The sequence below is a fragment of the Echinops telfairi genome, unplaced genomic scaffold (assembly GCF_000313985.2).
Source record: "Echinops telfairi isolate 266 unplaced genomic scaffold, ASM31398v2 ScPeMD7_31;HRSCAF=116, whole genome shotgun sequence".
Taxonomy (NCBI): Eukaryota; Metazoa; Chordata; class Mammalia; order Afrosoricida; family Tenrecidae; genus Echinops; species Echinops telfairi.
In genome coordinates this window covers 51,794,791-51,805,082 of record NW_022103928.1, presented here as the reverse complement: position 1 = coordinate 51,805,082, position 10,292 = coordinate 51,794,791, and the positions used below count along the sequence as shown (strand labels likewise).

The 10,292-nt window shown below is 40.1% G+C and overlaps 1 protein-coding gene across 3 annotated transcripts in view; it reads right to left on the bottom strand.

The window, feature by feature from the left end:
• The window catches only part of CUL2 (cullin 2), a 52,760-nt gene extending 42,796 nt beyond the window's left edge, over positions 1-9,964 (bottom strand). For 2 of the 3 annotated variants that reach the window (XM_045290029.1, XM_004702295.3), the window contains exon 1: positions 5,475-5,515. The gene's annotated coding sequence lies outside the window, so the exon portion shown is untranslated. Of the gene's footprint in view, positions 1-5,474; positions 5,516-9,792 lie in introns of those variants that run through there. The other variant, XM_045290030.1, reaches the window with a different exon arrangement.
• Positions 9,965-10,292: the final 328 nt, after the last annotated feature.

Sequence of the window (10,292 nt, the reverse complement as noted above, 5' to 3'; positions counted from 1 at the left end):
TGAGGGCAATGAATGTACAAATGTGCTTTACACAATTGATGTATGTATGGATTGTGATAAGAGTTGTATGAGCCCCTAATAAAATGATTAAATAAGAGTTGTATGAGCCCCTAATAAAATGATTAAAAAATAATAATAAAAAGAAAGTATTAATCCAAGAGGTATAGCATTAGATTAATAAGTATTCTATAAAATAAAAAGAAAATAATCCTAGAAGTGAAGAACATGAGTTTTCGGATTCAAAGGACCTACTGAAGACCAAGCATATTGGATTTTTAAGTCAGTACTGTACCAAAGTGCTTCTTTGTGACAGAACAATGGAGATAAGAGGCCCCCCAAATTTCCAGAAAACATAAACAGACTTCATGAACCCTTTTATCCTATAAATACTAGAAGTTGGAAGATAATACAAAGTAATGCTTCCAAATTTTTCAGGGAAGACTGACCACCTAGAATTCTGTATGATAGGGAAATTATCAATGATGTAAGAGACCATAATGTAGTAAGCACAAATAACACTTATTTTGCATCCTTTTTTCAGAGAACTTTACTGTAAGATATAAAAATATAAAGATGATAGATAGATAGATAGATAGATAGATAGATAGATAGATAGATAGATAGTTTATTGTGCCAACATGGCTGATAAACACATGTGGGGTTAATTGAAGGGCAGAGGGATAAATGGCTCAGTAAGCCTCGCCTTTCGAGTTCTCAGGTTTCTTGCTTTGTGATGGTCGCACCAGGGTGCAGCTGCCTTAGCAATTTCCCTGCTTCAGCTGGCAAGGCTCACTTCCTGCAAGACATCCCAAGGTGACTCCACATCCACCTACCCCAATGCAGCCCTGGGTGCTGGAGCAGCTGTGTGGAGACCCCTGCCAGTGCTGAGATGCTTACACATTCACTGATCTGGCTTTCCTCCTGCAGTCGGTATCATAGAGTGTGTTTTGTGAAATGGAGGAGGGCTTTGTAGATTGGTATCGGACATATGGGTTAATGTTGGACTTGTGGGCTTGGGCAGCACTGGGTTGGGGTGTTTTCTTGATGTGCACTTACTCTTTATATAAAACTCTCTCTTATACATGGGTTTCTGTGGATTTGTTTCTCTAAGGTAGCTAGACTAACACATTATGGTACCGAGAGTGGGGATGGATGGATGGATGGATGGATGGATGGATAGATAGATAGATAGATAGATAGATAGATAGATATGAAACCCCTCAACTGCCATTAATTCTGACTCATGGTTGAGGTTACAGGGCAGGATAGAACCACCACTGAGGGTTTCCAAGGCCAAGTAAACTCTTTATGGGAGTAGAAAATCTTGCCCTTTTCTGGGGGCACAGATGGTGGTTGTGAACTGTAACCCTGAGTTAGCAGCCCGAGGTGTAGCCATTACACTACCAGGGAGGGAATGAAAGCAACCCAGAAAGTCTACAAATCCAGGAAACGGGGTACAGGAGAGCAGGAACAGTTATTCTTTTTTTTTTTTTTTTAATCTCTTTATTAGGGGCTCATACAACTCTTATCACAATCCATACACACATCAATTGGGTAAAGCGCATTTGTACATTCATTGCCCTCATCATTCTCAAAACATTTCCTCTCCACTTAAACCCCCAACATTAGGTCCTCATTTTTCCCCTCCCTCCCCACTCCCCCCTCCCTCATGAGCCCTTGATAGTTTATAAATTGTTATTTTGTCATATCTTGCCCTGTCCGACGTCTCCCTTCACCCACTTTTCTGTTGTCCATCCCCCAGGGAGGAGGTCACATATAGTTCAAGGAACAGTTATTCTTAAGACAACAGCTATATATACAGATTTTAACAACAACCTGTTCAGACAGACACAGTAGGGCAAAGAGCACCAGGAGTGATTTCCCCAAGAAAGGGGTGGGGTGGGATAAGGAGAGACTAATTGCCTAAGACAGCAGTTCTCAACCTGTGGGTAGTGAACCCTTTGGGAGTCGAACAACTCTTTCACAGGGGTCGCCCGATCCATAATAGTAGCAAAATTACGGTTATGAAGTAGCAACAAAAATAATTTTTAGGTTGGGGGGTCAGCACACATGAGGTATGAAAGGGTCGCAGCATTAGGAAGGTTGAGAACCACTGACTAAGAGATTAGCAAATAAAAGAACAGGCTGTAGACATGAGGCTTTGGAGGGCTATTTAATCTCTGTTGGAACTATTCATCTCAACCACTGTTAGCACAAAAGCAGCTATTCACTGCTTTTGGTACCGAGAGTGGGGATAGCTAGCTAGCTAGATAGCTAGATAGATAGATAGATGGATGGATGGATGAAAAATAGCCTGGTTGGGTTACAATAAACTTTTATTTTCAAAGATAGGCAAAAGACAGGGTTTGGCCAGTTAGGCTAGTCCTGGGAGGGGCCTTCATGGCATAGTGGTTCCTCACAGGGATGCTAACTGCATGGTCAGCAGCTCAAAACCACCAGCCACTCAAAGAGAGAAAAATGAGGCTTTCTACAATCCCGTAAAGTATTATAGTCTCTGAAATGCACAAGAGCAGTCTACCCTGTCCTATAGGGTCCCTGTGAGTCAGCATCAACTTCATAGCAGTGATCTTGGGTTAAGTCTTTGGTATGCTAGATCAAAGAGAGGAGCCCTGGCAGTGCATAGTCAGCAGTTCAAAACCACTGGCAGCTTCGAAGGAGAACAGCTGGGCTTTCTACTCCTGTAAACAGTTACAGACTGGAAAACCCACAGGGGTTGATATGAGTCAGCACTGACTCCATGGCAATGAGTCCTAAAGAGATCCAATGGCGCTGTCCTGTTACCAAGGTCAATGTTTCAAACCCACCAGGTACTCTGTGGGAGAAAGATGAGGCTATCTGCTTCAGGAAAGATTTGCAGCCTAGGAACTCCTCCATAGCTAGTCAGTGGGCTGAGTTAAGTTACATTCTAAATACACAAAGCAAGAAAATATTTAAGACGCAGCTATATTACCTACTTTCCATTTCCAAAGGCAGACCCAAAACTAATCGGCTATTTCATATCTAACTAGCTCAATGACTGCTCTGTCATTGGTGCACACTAAAATGCGACCATCCTTTCTGAGTACAACAAACTATAAGAATGGATCTAAACACTTAAATCATGCTGTGTTAAATGAGAACATAAGTATATATAATAAGTGGATATCTTTGTTATTTGGAGGTTCAGGTTTTAATGGTCACTATTACAATAAGATCTGAACTACAAAGCTTAGCCATGAACCAAATGTCCTGAAGGAATAAGTCACCAGATCTAGGAGTTCAAGATTACAGAGCAAGGAGACACTAAAGTCAACTGTCTTAACAAGAGTCTACAAAGACAGGGCTTTACATTCTACTTGGTTGAATAGCAACCTTGGTCTGAAAAGATTATGAGGAGCCATCCAAGGTTCATCAACCACTCTTCCCATCTGGAGCAACAAAGACTGAAGAAAACCAAAGACCCAAGAAAGCAATTAGTCAAAGGGATTAATAGATCACATGCACCATTGCCTCCATGACCCAGAGATCAGAACAAGATGGTACCCTGCTACCTTAGCTGACCACTCGGAAAGGGATCACAATAGGATATCCTGGATAGTGTGGGTGTAAAACATGGAACAAAACTCAAACATAAAAAAGATCAGATATACTGGTGTGGTAGCTACATAATTTCATATCAACTTGATAAATAGAATGAAGGGTGGAGTCTAGCCTGGCAATCAGGTCACAGCCTCTCTTCCTCCTTTGAGGCAGGACACACAACTCTCTGCTTCTACTTCTTGCTGACAAGCCACATGGAGCCATGTGCATGGCAGCCGGAGCCCTGGAGATGCTTCTACATCCACAAGACTTTCCACCCACTGGCCTGTGATATTCCTGCATCCGGCATCATTGCATGTGTTGCGTCAAGTCTGAAGAGGAATTTATAGACTAGTATCAAACATACGAGCCAATATCAGACTTATGGACTTGATCTGGACTGGGCTGGGATATTTACTTCATGTACAATTACTCTTGGTTATAAAGCTCTTTCTTATACATACATGAGTGTCTGGATTTGTTACTCCAGTCAACTCAGCCTAATACAACGGGTCTTAAAAAAAATGGTAATATGGAAATTATTGAATAAAATCATTAATGTTGCACACACACACAAAAACTGGAAGAACTGAGGCTATGGCTTTTGACACCCTTCAATTCTGGAAGTGAACTCACCCTGTTATCACAGAGGTTACACACTGGACCGTTAACTGCTGTCAGCAGTTCAAAACCACCAGCTGCTCCTTGGGAGCAAGACAGGGCTTTCTACTCCTGTAATGAGTTACAGTCTCAGATCCCCACAAGGGCAGTTCGTACCTAAAGGGTTATGAATCGGGGTCAACTCGATGGCAGGGAGTAAGGGATGGTTCAACTTTGGGCCAAAGAAAGTTACCATCAACAACAAAGAGGTACGAACTTATTAGAGCAACCAACCATCAGCTATCAAAATGGCAGCATGTGCCCAAGGATGAAGCTCAGAAGAGACAGAAAGAAGGACAAAGAAAAGTGTTAAACACAGAGAAGTGGGAAGACTGTTATTACATTGTGGCGAGAGATTTAAATCGATACCACAAAACTAACTATGCCTGAATTATTTCAATGTTTATTTGCTCTATAAACTTTTACTCAAATCACAAGCATAAGAATTAAAATTTTAAAGTATTCCACAAATAAAACACTCAGAATAAGTGAAGCACTACTTAAAAAGAAGAAAAAGATAGCAAGCCTCTCACTTCTGGACCTCAAAGCCTACTAGAAAGTCAAACAGCCTTGCACCAGCACAAGGATGGATAAAGACCAAAAGAACAAATCAGAAAACCCAAAAAGAAATCCACTCACTTACAGACAACTGATCTTTGACAGAGTCAAAATACACTAAAAGCGGTATTGGCAAAATTGGATTTCCATTTGGAGAAGAATTAAATAGGATCCATACCTCACTCCATATACAGAGGGCATGGTCAGACAGTTCACCAAAGACATCCAGGCAGGCAGCCAACAAACAAGAAATGCCATCTGAGAGATGCAAATCAAAACAGTGAGATATCGCCTCACCCCAGCATTGATAGCAAAGTTTAAAAAAAAAGAAAAGAAACATTGGAAAGTGTAGGACGAGATTAGAACCCTCATACACTGCTGGGACTTAAAAATAAGTAACCACCATGCAAGTGGTATAGCACTTCCTCAAACAATTGTTAGGTGCCATCCAATCGGCTCCAACCCATAGCAACCCAATGCACAACAGATCACAGTACCACCGGGTCTTGAAGCACCCCACAATTGTTCCTACGCTTGAGCCCATTATTGCAGCCACTCTGTCAATCCATCTCCTTAAGGGCCTTCCTCTTTCGCTGTCCCTCTATTTTACCAAGCAAGGACTGGTCTCTACTGATAGCATGACCAAAGTATGCAAGATAAAGTCTTGCCATACTTGCCTTTAAGGAGCACTCTGGCCGTACTTCTTCCAAAACAGATCGGTTTGTCCTTTTAGCAGTCCATGGTACTTTCAATATTCTTCTCCAGCACAATTCAAATGGTCTATTCTTCTTTGGTCTTCCTTATTCAGTGTCCAACTTTCACAAGCATATGAGGCAACTGACAATACCATAGCTTGGGTCAGGGGCATGTTAGTCCTCAAAGTAACATCTTCACTTCTCAATACTCTAAAGCAGTCTTGCGCAGCAGATTTACCCCATACACTCATCTTTTAAACTCTTGACAACTTGGGAATAGAAATACAAGCCCCAGCAATCCATTCATTCCCTAAGGACTTAATAGCTATAGCATGAATAAATGCATATTCACATTCATCATGGCACTCGCCACAATAGGAAGAAGCTAGAAGCAACCTCAGGGAAGAATGGACACACAAACTTGGGACACTCACTTAACAGAATAGTACTTTACTCAAGACCAGCGCCTGGCACAGTGGGTCACGTGTTTGTCAGCTAACTGTAGGTTGGCCGCTTGAAGCCATCAGGCACTCAGCTGCCGATGACTTTCTACTTGTGTTAACAGTTACAGTCTCGGATTCCCACACGGGAAGTTCTGCTCGGCCCTCGGGCCCTACAATGAGTTGGAACTGACTCAAAGGCAGAGAGTTTTTAAGGAACAATAATGAAACTGTGAAGCACAGCATGATATGACTGAACCTGCTGAGTAAAGTTAATCAATCACAAAAGGACAAATATTGTATGAGACCACTGCTATAAAAGAAAAAGGAAAAACAAGATAAAGGTTTCCATGCTGAGAGAGGCTTTGACGGTTACCAGGGGTGAGGTGAAAGGGGAAGGCAGGGGAAGCAGTACACTCTAGAGGGTAAACAGGTGTGAACTAGGATGAAGTGGATATGGAAGATGAAGGAAAAAGTAGGGGAAGCTATTGGGGGGGAGGGGTTAAGTTATTTAAATTGCTGAATAAAAAAAATGATGAGCCGAAATATAAACCCCCATCTAATTCGCAACAAAGGATAAATTTAAAGTATTCCACAAATGTCATTTCCATCAATTTTCTAAAAAATTCAAGTTTACAATATCTTTTTAAGAAGAAATGGGGGGGGGTTGTGATTAGAACTACAAATCTATAATCCTAATTGCCAAAAATACAGTGGGAATGGGGTAAAACAAAGCCTCAAAACAAAGCCTGGCACGAGAGGTGAAAACTTTGAACAGGGCATTAATTGAAAAATCGGTGGAACACAAATAATGTCCAGAGTTTAATTATGGGATCCCAATGTTCATTTCCTTGGTTTTCGTCACTGTATTCTGGTCAAATCCCTATCATTATTAGGAAAATTAGGGCTCTGTACTATTTTTACAACTTTCCTTTAAGTCTAAAATAATCACAAAGTAAATATGTGTTTAAAAGTATCCTGTATTTTCTTTTTTTCCCCCCTGTATTTTCTTTCCATCTGAATTAAAATGAAGTGATAAACTTAAGAAATAATCCCTACTTTATTCTTTGCACACAAACCTACAATAGAACAATATTTAAATTGTCCAGTTAACAGATACTTAAAACCCTATATAGGGTCACTATAGTGGGAGCTAAGTCAAAGCAGTGGGCTTGGGGTTTGGGGGTTACAGTTATTACAGTCTAGTGTAAGCATTTACTCCAGATCAGATACTAGAGGTTGACTTCAAGAAGCTCATAGTCTGATGAGAACAACAAAATTTAAAACCTTCAACTGGATTTATTTAAAATTCAAATACACATATAAATCAGGCTATAATTCAAAGACAAAATTTTTAAAGTAGCAATTTATAATGTTACATTATTTAAGAAAAAATGCTTTTGATAACTAATCTTCAAGTAGGGCATTACTGCCAATATATTTATCGGGCTTAAACAAACTTAACACACTTACTACAACTATCTCACAGTATAATTTTATGCATAATAATTATGCCCAATGCTCTAAAAGGTACTACTAAAGATGTTCTGTCAAAGACTATAAAAGCTAGTTGCTTACTTAAGTCTCAGGTAAAAAAAAATTTTAAAGAGGAATCAGTAACAAAACAACAAAAACCAAACACTTTTTAACTCAAGAACAATCTCAGGGGGAAAAGGGCAGACCAATTTACACAGAAAGTATACAACCAAAGAGAGCTCACGAGTTGTAAGAGCCCCCAATAAAATAAATTTTTAGATCATTAAAAAAAGAATATCAAGTGCCAACACTATCCAAAGTGTTACAAATTTGTAAAGAATAGTTGAGTCTTGATTTTTAATTCTTCAAAAGAAAACAGCTTAAAGGAACCTAGAAAAATATTCCATCTCTTTCCCCCAAGTGACTTAATTAATAAGCTCCATCTTTACCCCCAAAGTTGCTGCCGACGCTAACATGATGTTAATACTAGTCATTGTCTCATGATGTGAAAGATCAAGGAACTGCTGGCCCAACATCTCCAACAGACCTTTCCAATTAAAATGTGAATACAAAGTAGTAACATTCGGATGACTGTATCTAAAGTAAAACCTACAAAAGCCAGAACCTGTATGAGGAGGAAACGGTTCACCAAAATGAGCTATAAACGAGAGGTGGTAAAAATCAAATGAAAAGCTCACTACCATTTCATCAATTCTGACTCCAAGGCCCTGTTGGCCCAGTGGGTGACAGGTTCGGCTATAAACCACAGGCGAGCAGCTGCTCCAAGGAGCAAGATGAGGCTTTCTGCTCCTGGAAATATTGACAGCCTGGAAAACCTGAGGTGCACTTCTACTCTGCCCTATAGGGTGGCTCTGAGGGCTACCACTGTGCCCGTCAAAGGTGGAAAACAAGGCAGTGACGTCATGTTCCGGCTCTCACAGGCTTCACTGTATTCTTAAAGAAAATTAACACAAGGATTATGCAATGCATAGAGATATTACAGTTAAGATTAAAACCTATGAGAGAGGGAGAGGAGCTTATACCAAGGGCTCAAGTAGAAAATGTTTTAGAAATGATGATGGCAACATATGTACAAATGTACTTGATACAATTGATGTATGGAATGTTATAAGAGCTGTATGAGCCCCAATAAAATGATTTTTTTTTTAATTTAAACCCAGGCAAAAAGCCAGATGACGGAGGGAGGGGAAAATGAGGACCTAATGTCGGAGGTTTAAATGGAGAGAAAATGTTTTGAGAAACGTTGTACAAATGCGCTTTACACAATTGATGTGTGTATGGATTGGGATAACAGTTGTATGAGCCCCTAATAAAATGTTAAAAAAAAAAAAGATATTAAATAAAGAGGAGACAATATAATCAGTAAAAAAAAAGCCAGATGACTCTGAAAATTCTGATTACTGAAAGAACTCTTAAGTAATAATGTGTGATAAATCTTGGGATAAATCTTCTCTTGTTTTTCCAAAAATTAAGATTATCCCGACATGACTATCTAATATTAAGGATTAAAAGTAGATCCAATCATCAATTCACCTGAACTTTAACTATTGTTGGAAGGACGCATAAAATGGCTGCTATTTGTTTGGGAGCAATGGAAAATTAAATGACAGGGGACAAGAAGTCGAGGTACACTTAATGGAATGAATACCTTACTCTTTTGAACACTATAAGTTCTGAAAAAGGTGACTAAAGCAAAAAAAGAAAAAAACATCTCTTCAAAACATACTGTTATTAAAAAAATTTTTTTTAAAAACATACTGTAATAAACAAAGAGGTAAATACTGGTAACTCGCATTCCAGCCCTTTTCACCATAGGAGAATTTACGTTCCATAAAAGGGTAGAATTTTCACCTTTTTTCACTGCCTGGCATATAGTTGGTGCTTAAAAAAATATTGGTTGAGTGAATGAATGACCTCTCCACTTAAAAACGTAAGGGTATATATCCACTCAAGTGTATACACTTCAGATGTGTCTATCCAATTGACCGTTCCTCATCTCCACTTGAATCTCTAACAGGTCCACCACAACAAGACCCATTCAGCTACACCCCCACGTAACTTGGACCCTCACCTCCTGTACAGCTCCGAACAGGACTGAACCAAACTCACTGCCACTGAGTCAATTCTGACTCACCGTGATCCCATCGGACAGGGTAGAGCTGCTCTTATGGGTTTCAAGACTAAATCTTTACAGGAGTAGAAAAGCCTCATCTTCCTCCCTCCGAGTTACTGGTGGTTTGGAATTGATCTTTTGGTGAGCAGCCCTACTTACAATCCACTACGCCACCTGGGCTTCCTCATTTTCTAGCTAATGAAAAAGTTAACAACCTAGAAGTTACCTCTTCCCAACCATGCGTACTTACCAAACTAGGACAAGTTGAATGCTGTATCTCCCCAAGTCCAAGCTCAAGCTCAAAATCTCTTCAGTCTCCACTCCACTAAATCTGCCACAGCCTACCTGGTCTCCCAGTTCCTCTGGTACTCTTCTCTAACCTTCCCCACAGAAGGATCTTTACATAAAATCAGACCGCTCCCAGCTTAAAACACACAAACAAAACACAAGAATTAAAACAAACAAACAAACAATAATTCCATTAGCTCTCAATCAAAACACAAAACTGCCAGCCATAGAATGGAGGCTGACTCACAGCAAGCCTATAGGGAGTGGAAAGCCCCAGTTGCTCTGGCAAATCCTAGTAGACTTTAAAACAATTTGGTTTGGGACTATAAGACCTCGGGCGGGAGGGTGGGGTAGAAAGTGGGAATCGTTACAAAGATCTACATATAACCTCCTCCCTGGGGGACGGACAACAGAAAAGTGGGTGAAGGGAGACATCGGACAGTGTAAGACATGACAAAATAA